The following is a 12,047-nucleotide window of genomic DNA, read 5'->3' as shown; positions in this document are numbered from 1 at the left end:
TATCATTTTGTAATATCTTTATAAATATGTGCTTATAGGCATTGGAAAAGTCTGAATGGATATACTCTTAATAAAAATGATCAGAGTGGGGTTAAAAATCAGAAGAGACACTCACCTTTTGCTTTATATATATTTAAATTGTTTGAATGGTTTCTAAGTATTTATTTTGTGGCAATTGATGAATCCAGACAAAAATGGAGAGGGTAGATTCTTATAACCAGACTGATTAGAAAATTTAGATGTCTTCTTATGTATTCTTTCTATATGTTTTATATATTGTGCATGTCTCTTTTCTGTCCCTTTTCTATAAAAGCAAAAACTCCCTCTACTTTATCCTGAGAAATTCAGTTTTTGATCATTTTTATTGGGCAAGTAATAGTATCAATAATCAATAAATAACACCTCAGTAAATTAATGAGTACATGAAATTAAAGTTAGGAAGCTTTATTAAATAAAATGATGATTTTCTTCTTTGATTGGATATATATTTATTCCAAACTGAAGGTCAATCTACCTCCTAAATGAAGCAAAAACCCCATGCACATCATTATTGATGCACTAGTATGGAGAAATCCTTCTAGATACTACCAATTTCTCCTCCTTTCCTATAACTTCCTTAGAGGAAAGTTGGAAATCCATAAAATTACACAGTCACATTTCTCTAGATATCTCACATCTGTAAAGGTGTAGCTCTCTGAATTCCAGAAAGCTTGTATTCACAGCTATTCATAGAAAATGAATTGCTTGCAGAAATAAAAGCAGAATTATTTTTTCAATAACATAAATTTGGAAAAGTAACAACCAGTCGTCCAAGTATCTGTTGAAAGGAGGTCTGTTATTTCTCCAGCAATTTTAATGCAGGTAGTATCATGTGAAGTTAATAAAATTGTTGGAACTGGTACACTTCTTATTGGTTGGTAATTTGTTTGTGATCATAAACCAATGGCAATCAATCAAACTTATGAGATCTGAAAGCTCTTTTACACTAAAATGCTGTTTTTAACGATCCATAAAAAATGGCATTGCTTATTTGCCTAAAGGGAATGTTTATTAAAATCCACAGCCTATTGAATTTAGGAGAGTTGGCAAGACACTGTCCTACTGTAGCACCTTCAAGAGCAGGGCATCTTGTCAACATAGTTCTGGATGCAGTATTATTCAAAGCACAAATAACTGATTGTTCTAGTTCATCTATCATTATACCTGACTCTTAAAACATGTTTTTACTTTTAGGTATGTAACACTGGCAATGCATTCAAGTAAAAATATTAATAGGTGTAAATGAAAATGCATTGTGTGGAATACTAAGGCAAGCAGCAGTGGGGAGTTTAGACGTGGCAAGAACTGGGTTCATATCCTAGTTCAACCACTGACTGAAGTGAAATTTACTTAACTTCTCTGAGCATCAGCTTCTCATATATAATCCAGAGATAACAATACTTGCTCCCTAGAGTGGTAGAGGATAAATGAAATTATGTTTATAAATGCTTGGCACATGCTAGGTACTCCAAGCATGGTAGTAATTACTATTCTATCTTTTGCCAGCTTTGCCTTTCTTTATGACTTGCCAACATGTACAAAGACTCTGCCAGCTTTTCCCTTACACCTTCTTCTTTAAACCAACCTTCACTCTCCTAAGAAAGACAGGATGCGGAGTGAGTGAAATCCACCACTTGTTTGACTTTTATTGGAATATGACACCTGCATTCACTTGTGACGGCAGTTCTAATGCTCAGAGAACATGGATTGCAGTACTGAGAATGAGCCATGTCCAGCATGGCATCCAGAGAAAGACAGTGAGTTTCAGGGCAGGCTGTCCTACTTTTCCACTGGCTGGTCATCAGCAAAATTTTTACCTGCTGGAGTGTGAAATAGGGGAAAAGGTAGAATCTTTAAGGTCAATGTGGCTCAATTCCGAGGAAAAACAGAAAAGACTGTTTCTTTTTTATATTTATTTATTTTAGAAGGAAACATGAAATGAGGCTTTATTTTTGCATTACTAAATGCAGCCTAATGTACTGCCTGGCTGTGGCTCTGGGATGTTATGTTTTGTTCACAGGAGCCCTGAGGGAAAACAGAACTCATTCCTTTCCATGGGTACACCTTCCTATTTAAGGCAAAAACAACTAATACTTGTGAAATACCTCAACTGTAAGATTAATTTAGGAAGCCAAACTGTTTCAATACTTAAGTTTAGTCACTGCCTGTTTGAATGTGTGTGTGTGTGTCCATATTGTTTCAAACAAGTTAAAAAAGAAAATGCAATTTTTCTATTTTAATTTCTTTTTTAGTATTTTGTAAAGACCCAACTAACTATTGCATTTCATGGAAAGTGTACCATGAAAGCCTTATTATTAAGAGCTATTTCTGCCAAAACTGAGAAAATATTTTTACTAAATGCATAGTAGAAAAAATGTAACTCTAGAAAATAATGCTTATAATAAATGCATATCCTGATTTATCAAGACTTGCTCTCTACAAACAGATTTGCTAGAGACACAGTGAGGTTCAATTAACATAGATAATCAACAAGAACCTACTGTATATCACAGGAAACTCTGCTCAATGTTCTGTGATAACATATATGTGAAAAGAATGTGAAAAAAAAATTAGATAAATGTATAACTGAATCACTTAGCTAAACACCTGAAACCACAGTAACACTGTGAATCAGCTATACTCCAATATAAAATTTAAAAAAAAGTTTTTAAACAACCAAAGGTCTACTTTGAGGGTTGCCTTGGCCCTGAATCCTGATCTACTTCACTAAGAAATCTCAGGATATGACCCTACTTAGCTCTGGGATGATTCAATGAAGAAAGGTAAAAGTGAAGACATAATTTACCACATCACATTCCAAGAGAGGAAAATCAGCAGTCTTAGAAAAAAGAAAAATTCAGTATCCATTCATGATTAAAAAAATAAATTCTTAAAAAATAAATGAATAAATAAGTTCTTCAAAAGGTAGGTCCAGAAGAAAACCTTCTTAACTAACAAAGAATATCTACAAAAAGGCTCCTGCCAACATCACAGGTTGAAAGTGTGTCCATGACTATCAGTGACAAACCAAGAGAACCTATTGTCCCACTCCCTTCAGCATGGTACTGGAGGTACTAACAAGTATATCAAAGCTAGAGAAATAAACAGAATATGTAAGGATCTGAAGGCAAGAAACAAAATATTCTTTACTCACAGGTATTATGCTTGAATTCATAGAAAGTTAAAAAAATTCCCCTGAAAAAACTGAATTAATGACAGTTTTTCAAATACTAGATAAAATATAAATATACAGAAATCAAACATACTTCTATATACTAACGAACAGGCTAATAATTTTATAATGGTGTTATCTATTATTTTAGTATGGTGTTAACAATATCAGACACACATATATTACTTATTTTATGCCAAGGATTGTTCTACAAGGTTATGTCATAGGTTTAAAATAATGTGTAAAATCATTGGTCCTCCTCTCTGTACCCCCTTCCCTTAAATGTGGACTGGACAAAGCAGTTCATTCTACTGAGTAGAATGAGGCAGAAGTGATGCTATGTGATTCTGAGACTAAGTCATAAATCGGCCAATTTCTGCCAAGCTCTTCCCCGCTATCATTTTCTCTGGGGGGATCCTAGCCACTGTATCATAGGATATACCAGCATCACTGGGAGAGGCCCACAGAAAAAGGGACAGAGGCCTTCTGTGCATCAATTTGCCAGCCAGTGTAGCCCTAAAATCCTTTTTATATTTTATTGAATTTTAGTTGATTTACAATGCTGTTGTACAGAAAAACGATTTAATTTCTGCTGAAAAGAGAAATGATTTAATTTCTGCTGTACAGAAAAACAATTCAGTTATACCTATTTTTTTTCATATTCTTTTCCATTATGGTTCATCATAGGATATTGAATATAGTTCCCTGTGCTACACAGTAGGGACCTTGTTGTTTATGAATTCTATATATATTAGTTTGCATCTGCTAATCCCAAACTTCTAGTCCTCCACTCCCCCAACCCCCTCCCCCTTGGCAAGCTCAAGTCTGTAAGTCTGTTTGTGTTTCATAGATAAGTTCCTTTGTGTCATGTATTAGATTCAACATGTAAGGGATATCATAGGATATTTGTCTTTCTGACTTACTTTGCTTAGTGTGATCATCTCTAGATCCATCCATGCTGGTGCAAATGGTATTATTTCATCCTTTTTTATGGCTAAGTAATATTTCATTGGTATATGTATGGAGCATATGCTCTTTATCCATTCATCCGTCAGTGGAATTTTAGACATGTTTCCATGCCTTGACTGTTGTGAATAGTGTTGCTATGAACATAGGGGTGCATGTATCTTTTCAAATTATAGTTTTGTCTGAGTATATGCCCAGGAGCAGATGGCTGGATCATAAGGTAGCTCTAATATTATGTTTTTGAGGGACTTCCATATTGTTTTCCATAGTTAGCCCCCAAATCTTGATTGCCAGACCATCAGAAACCTTGAGTCAGGTCTCCCAGCCCAAGTCTCTCCCATTTTCTTGACCCACAGAAACTATGAGTGATAATAAAAACTTACCACTTTTTAAGCCACAGAATTTTGCAATAATTTGTAACAAAGCAATAGATAACAATACACATTGTGTGATCCTTACAACATCTCTCTAAGATAGAGACAGTTACTATAGTCAGTGTACAGACAAGCCAGCCAAGGCAGAGAGAGCTTAAATAGCATGTTCAAGGTTACACAGTGGAAATGTGTAACAAGCAGAGATGGGACTCAAGCACAGTCCATCAGCTCCCAGGTATGTGCTTATAAGTGCGATACTATACTATATCATGCTTCTCCCCAAATTCTCAAGCATACTTCATATGTTATTCAGTTCTCCTTTGCATTTATATACCTAACTTCTGCAGATTACCAGCCACCTAATCGAACTGAGCTAAGTGGTTCTCTAGATCTATGAAGCCACTGTCAGCTAGAACTTCTCATTTCTCTTGCTTGGGTCTACCTTGCCTGGACCCCATATCATCCTCTTTGTTCTGAGAATAAAATATCCTCTTCTCCATGATGAATAAAAGACAATACTGATTGTTCTTTAGCCCAAAAACCCAAGTCATAAACAGGAGACCTCAGAACAGATTTAAACCTATACCACTCAGTCAGTGGTAGCTTCACTTAAGTACTCAGGCCTCTCATTGTTGGCCAGTAGCAGGTGGTCCACTTCAGCATGCCTACGGAAGTGAGCCGGTCCCTAAGCTCCACCTTCCTCGGGGTCTACATTAAGTCTGCTCTTTGCTGTATTTAGAGGCTTCATTCCACATCCACGGTTCTTACTTGCTAAGCAAGTAATAAACCCAGCTTCTTTGCTTCAGATATATGTAAAGGGTAGTCTTTTCCTTCGATGCTTTTCATCCTCTTGAATTGCCAAAGTAAATTTTAGAATAACTCTCAACAACAGTATGTGCAGAAAAACTTTCAGAGTCATCACATGTCTGAATATCCCTTCTTCCTGACTTCTTATTTGATTGATAGTGTGCCTGGGGATAGAATTTGAAGTCAAGTATCTCATTTTTCCTCAGATTTTGAGGAGATTAAATCCAGGGGTTGCTAGTGACAACTCCAATGCCAGTATAATTCATGTTCCTTGGGAAGTGGTTCTTCCCCTCTGAAAAGTTTTAGAATCTTCTCTCAATTTTGATGTTCTGAAATTTCAGAAGTAGTTTTTAGATACCAGGCTTCTCTCATTTTTTATCAAGCATACTACCTATTTTGTGATCCCCTGGAATCTGATGACTTATGTCCTTCTTTTGTCTTCATATATCCCATCTTTTTCCTCTTCTGTTTACATTCCAGCAAATTTCCTCAAATTTATTCACCAGTCCTTCTGCTGAAAGTTTTAATGTTTATGATGATTAATTGTTTGTGTCAACTTGGCTAGGCCTGAGTAACCAGTTATTTGGTCAAACCATAGTCTAGGTGTTGCTGTTAGGTATTGTTTTTAAATGAGATTAACATTTAAACCACAGACTTGAGTAAAGCAGATTGCCCTCCATACTGTCAGTGGGTCTCCTTCCATCACTTGGAAGCCTTAAGGAAAAAAGCCTGAGGCCCTCTAAGGAAGAGGGAATTTTGTCTTCAGACTGTCTTTGAATTCAGCCTGTAACATCAACTGTTCCCTGGATCTTTAGCCTGCTGTCCTAGGCTGAAGATCTTGGATGAGCAAGTCTCCACAGTTGTGAGTCAATTCCTAAAAATAAATCTCCCTCTCTCTCCCTCCAGACTCCATCTCTTCTCGACCCTTTTTGCTCTTTTTGTTATTTTCTCTCTTTTATGCTGCATTCTTCTCTTATAACTGTGGTTCTTAGTTGCCCATTTGTATTTATGAAGGGAAAAATGAAAGAAATTGGTGAGTTTCTAATGAGTATATTTATTATTTTTTACTCTCCAAAAGGGCTTGAAAGGATATAGGCAGTGGCTCCTTCTCGGAGGCATATGGGTATTTGATACTGTGTACCTCCTCCATCTCTGCCTCTTCTCCACTGGGACAACTCAGTACAGTTCCCTAGAGTGAGGAGGAGAAGCGGTCCTCTGACTGACCATGAGGATGCATCCTCAGAGGATTTTGCTGTCTTTGTTACAGATACTGACTTTTGTAGTTAAAAAGCAGAGAGGATGAATTTTAAATTATCAAACTGTGCTATAGCAACATTTCCCTGAGGCAATGAGTATTTCTTTCTTTTTTTTTCTCTTTTTTTTTTGGCAATGAGTATTTCATGGCCTATTTTTTAATTTAATTTTTATTTTTTATTGGAATATATTTGATTTACAATGTTGTGTTAGTTTCAGGTGCACAACAAAGTAATTCAGTTATACATATACGTATATCCATTCCTTTTCAGATTCTTTCCCCGTATAGGTTATCACAGAATATTGAGTAAAGTTCCTTGTGCTATACAGTAAGGCCCTGTTGATAATCTATTTTATATATAGTAGTGTGTGTCCCCGGCACCTCCACCATTTTGGGCTTCCCTGGTGGCTCAGAGGTTAAAGCGTCTGCCTGCCACGTGGGAGACCTGGGTTCGATCCCTGGGTTTGGAAGATCCCCTGGAGAAGGAAACAGCAACCCACTCCAGTATGCTTGCCTGGAGAATCCCATGGACGGAGGAGCCTGGTGGGCTACAGTCCACAGGATCGCAAAGAGTCAGACAAGACTGAATGACTTCACTTTCACTTCTTTTAGTGTGTATATATAAATCCCAAACTCCTGACTTATCCCTACTCCCCACAGTTTCCCTTTGGTAACCATAAGTGGTTTTTGAAGTCTGTGAATCTGTTTCCTAAATAAGTTCATTTGTTCATTCCACAGACATTTGTCTTTGTGTGGTTTACTTAGTATGATAATCTCTAGGTCCATCTATGTCGCTAAAAATTGTATTGTATTTTTTCATTCTGTTTTATGACTGAGTAAAATACCATTGTATACATGTACCACATCTTTATCCATTCATCTGTTGATGGACATTTAGGTTATTTCCATGTCTTGACTATTTACAGTAATGCTGCAGTGAGCATTGGGGTGCATGTATCTTTTCAAATGATGCTTTTCTCTGGCTATACGCCCAGGAGTGGACATTATGGCCTATTTTTCATGTTAAGAGCCAAGAACCATAAAGTATTTTGGGGAGCAGTGGCAACAAAACCCACTAATATTTTATTAGATCAAAACATCCTAACCACAGCACACATCATAATAAAATAGAGATGGTCCAGTGTTTTCCAAACTACCTCACAATTGCACTCATCTCATACACTAGCAAAGTAATATTCAAAATTCTCCAAGCCAGGCTTCAACAGTACATGAACCGTGAATTCCAGATGTTCAAGTTGCATTTAGAAAAGGCAGAGGAACCAGAGATCAAATTGCCAACATCTGTTGGATCACTGAAAAAGCAAGAGAGTTCCAGAAAAACGTCTACTTCTGCTTTATTGACTATGCCAAAGCCTTTGACTGTGAGGATCACAACAAACTGTGGAAAATTCTGAAAGAGAAATCTGTATGCAGGTCAGGAAGCAACAGTTAGAACTGGACATGGAACAACAGACTGGTTCCAAATAGGAAAAGGAGTACGTCAAGGCTGTATATTGTCACCCTGCTTATTTAATTTATATGCAGAGTACATCATGAGAAACACTGGGCTGGATGCAGCACAAGATGGAAGCAAGATTGCCAGGAGAACTATCAATAACCTCAGCTATGCAGATGACACCACCCTTATGGCAGGAAGCAAAGAAGAACTAAAGAGTCTCTTGATGAAAGTGAAAGAGGAGAGTGAAAACTTGACTTAAAACTCGACATTCAGAAAACTAAGATCATAGCATCTGGTCGCATCACTTCATGGCAAATAGATGGGGAAGCAATGGAAATAATGAGAGACTTTATTCTGGGGGGCTCCAAAAGCACTGCAGATGGTGACTACAGCCATGAAACTAAAAGACACTTGCTCCTTGGAAGGAGAGACATTACTTTGCCAACAAACGTCCTTCTAGTCAAATATGGTTTTCCCAGTAGTCATGTATGGATGTGAAAGTTGGACTATAAAGAAAACTGAGCACTTAAGAATTGATGCTTTTGAGTTGTGGTGTTGGAGAAGACTCTTGAGAGTCGCTTGGACTACAAGGAGATCCAACCAGTCCATCCTAAAGGAAATCAGTCCTGAGTATTCATTGGAAGGACTGATGTTTAAGCTGAAACTCCAATACTTTGGCCACCTGATGCGAAGAACTGACTCATTTGAAAAGACCCTGATGCTGGGAAAGATTGAAGGCAGGAGGAGGAGGGGATGACAGAGGATGTGATGGTTGGATGGCAAACTCAATGAACATGAGTTTGAGTAAACTCTGGAAGCTGGTGATGGACAGGCAGGCCTGGCGTGGTGCAGTCATGAAAAGTTGGACATGACTGAGCGACTGAACTGAACTGAACTGTGTGTTTTTCACTTCACCTTTCTGGCATCTAGTTCTTCCAATGCTGCTTTAAAAAAAAAAAAAAAAAATCCCTGTTTGCGAAACTTGCAATTGTAATGCTAGTGCTGGTCACTTTCTGGCCAGACTTATGGTGACAATAAACTATTATTCAAGCTTGATTTTGCCTTACTGAAAATGCAAGAGCATCATCCAGTGGCAAAACTGTAACTGCAAAATTTTCAATTTATATAGACTGGATAACTATTTCAGCATAGAAGAAAATATATATTTTCCCATTCTGTTTCCCTAATGAAACTCCCAGACAAAAATAGGAAATTTGATTACTGCTTACGTCTCAGCTTATGTTGAAACTTACAGGCCCAGTACTTCCTTGGTGTCCTAGATCTGTCTCCTGAAGACTCATGCTTTCAAGACTTAAAAGAATTAAGAATGAGCCAGTGTTTCTTAGTTATGTTGGTCATAACTAAATTCTGAAAGCCAGGACTATAAGAGAAGGCCACAAGGAGCCTGGCATAGTCCATGGGGTCACAAAGAGTCAGATACAGCTGAGCAACTAACAAAGACACTAACCCTTCTAAAGAGCTGTTATTCCTTCTCCTAAAAACAACTTCTTGGCATGTCCCTCAGGACACTCAAAGTGAAGCACAAAGCCACTTTAAGCAATATGACTTGTTTTAAGCAAAGTTAATGGTCCTTAGCACCCAGAGGTTATTTCTGTAAGTCTCCTATTAAAGAATATAGTTTTGAGGGTCCGTGTATGTGTACATACATACATTTAAAAATTCTCTATCACTGTTGTTGGGATAACTACTGGCATTTTAAAGTTTTATTTTGGTATGTTTAACATAATTATAAGAAATGTTTTATAAAATCTTTTACAGTGGGATTCTGCTGGAAAATACCATTGAGCTAAAAAATCACCAGGCATTGAAAAGAAAATATACATAGTTTCTGCCCAAATTTTCACTAGCCTCGCTGGAATCTAGCAGTGGTTTCTTTCTCCTAAACTCTCTAACTTAAAAGGAAAAAACATGCACAGAACCATTTGAAACGCCTACAGTTTTCTAAGTTTCACCATCAAATTCCAGCATGCTGGGAATGTTTATAGTCACTATGTACTGGGTCACCATTTTGGTAGAAGTTTAAGGACTGGGAGCAAGATATTTTTGGCAAAGCCTGTCTGTTTCTCCAAGACTTGTCCTCTGGTTTTCCTTAGTAACTTGAGTGTAGCAGGAAAGAAATCTTAGAACTGCTGGGATTGCAGAGTAAGGACTAAAGCATAGGAAATACTACAAATGTCTATTCTAGCCAGCTAATTATCATAAATATTTTTTAAAAAATGTTCTACTGTTGTAATTTCATGTTTTAAAGCATAATGTAATTATCTAGAAGATTCTAGAACAATCAGTTCTTGAGAAGATTCAGCATAGGTTTGAGCCCTCATCTTCTCTTTCAGTTACCCCTGATGCTCATGTCTTAGGCCAAGAATAAATAATACCCACATTTCAGTAAAAACTTGTTCAAAAACAGGCCTGTGAACTTTTCACTCTTCTTTTTAGACAGGCCCATTATATTGGGAAAATTCTGGGTAGATGAATTCATGAATGATATCATTGTTATTCAGTCACTCAGTTGTGTCTGATTCTTTTCAACCCCATGGACTGCAGCACACCAGGCATCCCTGTCCTTCAGTATCTCCTGGAGTTTGCTCAAACTCGTCCATTGAGTCGGTGATGCCATCCCATCATCTCATCTTCTGTTGCCCCCTTCTCCTGCTGCCCTCAATCTTTCCCAGCATCAGGGTCTTCTCCAATGAGTCAGCTCTTCGCGTCAGGTGGCCAAAGTATTGGAGTTTCATCCTCAGCATCAGTCCTTCCAATGAATATTTAGGATTTATTTCCTTTAGGACTGACTGGCTTGATCTTGCTGTCATTCCATGAACAGAATGAAAAGGGAAAATATATGAATGACATAGGAATCCCATCATCTTCATCTGGATCTTATGTAATTCTGGTCTTTACTTGCCTTTTCATCTTCATTCTTTTGGAAAATACTTGAGATATTTATTTGCACACAAAAATGATACATCAGCTATGAAGCTAGTGTTCACATTTGTGAGAGCCAGTCTTCCACATGATTCCTATTATGAATGAAACCCTCATATCTCCTAAAGTTGCTGGGGTGTCAGTTTTTCTATTGGAGACTCTCAGTAGTTCAGGCCAGAATGCGTGAATTGCGAGGAAAGAAATACATTCTCTTCTTGTTAGTTTCCAAGTTGGAAAGAAAAAGAACGTTAAATACTTGTGACCTTCAATTAATTACAAAATCACTGGAAATAGAATAGGATTAAAATAACTGCTATGTTCTCTTCCTTTGCTATAACGTGAAACAGACACACATGCTCCACGTTGTGAAGAAGAGGTGGGGGGGCTCATGGAATGTCACATGACTCTGCTCCACATCATTACCTCCAGCTTCCCTTCCCCTAGTCACATTACTTTTGTGGTTAGCTTGACGTTTCCGTGTTTTCACAGAGAATTGCCTGACTCAATCCTTTTGTTACTTCCTCCTTTGTAAATCCGCCTGAAAGAATATATACTTATTTACCACACTGTGAATCTTTCACTATGTTCTTTTTCAGAAAGTTTTGTCCCTTACTTTCCCACCAAAAATGGGACTATTGGCTGAACTAGTGGGCTGTTTGGTGCAATAAAGAGCAGTTAGCATATTACGGTCTGTTGTAATCCCATTGCAAGGACTCAGGGGGATTTCATTTCATAAGAGCAATTGCAACATATAGCATTTAATATTTTGATTTTTTTGGTTCACCATGATATAAACTAATTTATTAGCATTTATATACGTAGAGGAACCTGTAGAGATTAATTTTGGAAATTACTCTTTGAAGTAATAAAGCATACATTAGTATGGCACTATTTTATATCCTTACATCTTTTCCTTAGGTATTTGAGAATTTTTTCCTGTGGGTCACTTAATTAATGTCCATAAACTTCTTATTTGTCAGTTATTTACTGAGTAGCTACTATGTGCTATGCATTATCTTACTTAGGCTGTAA

The sequence above is a fragment of the Cervus elaphus genome, chromosome 31 (genome assembly GCF_910594005.1).
Source record: "Cervus elaphus chromosome 31, mCerEla1.1, whole genome shotgun sequence".
Lineage (NCBI taxonomy): Eukaryota > Metazoa > Chordata > Mammalia > Artiodactyla > Cervidae > Cervus > Cervus elaphus.
The sequence above is the reverse complement of the archived record's forward strand: the minus strand, read 5'-3'. Positions refer to the sequence as shown.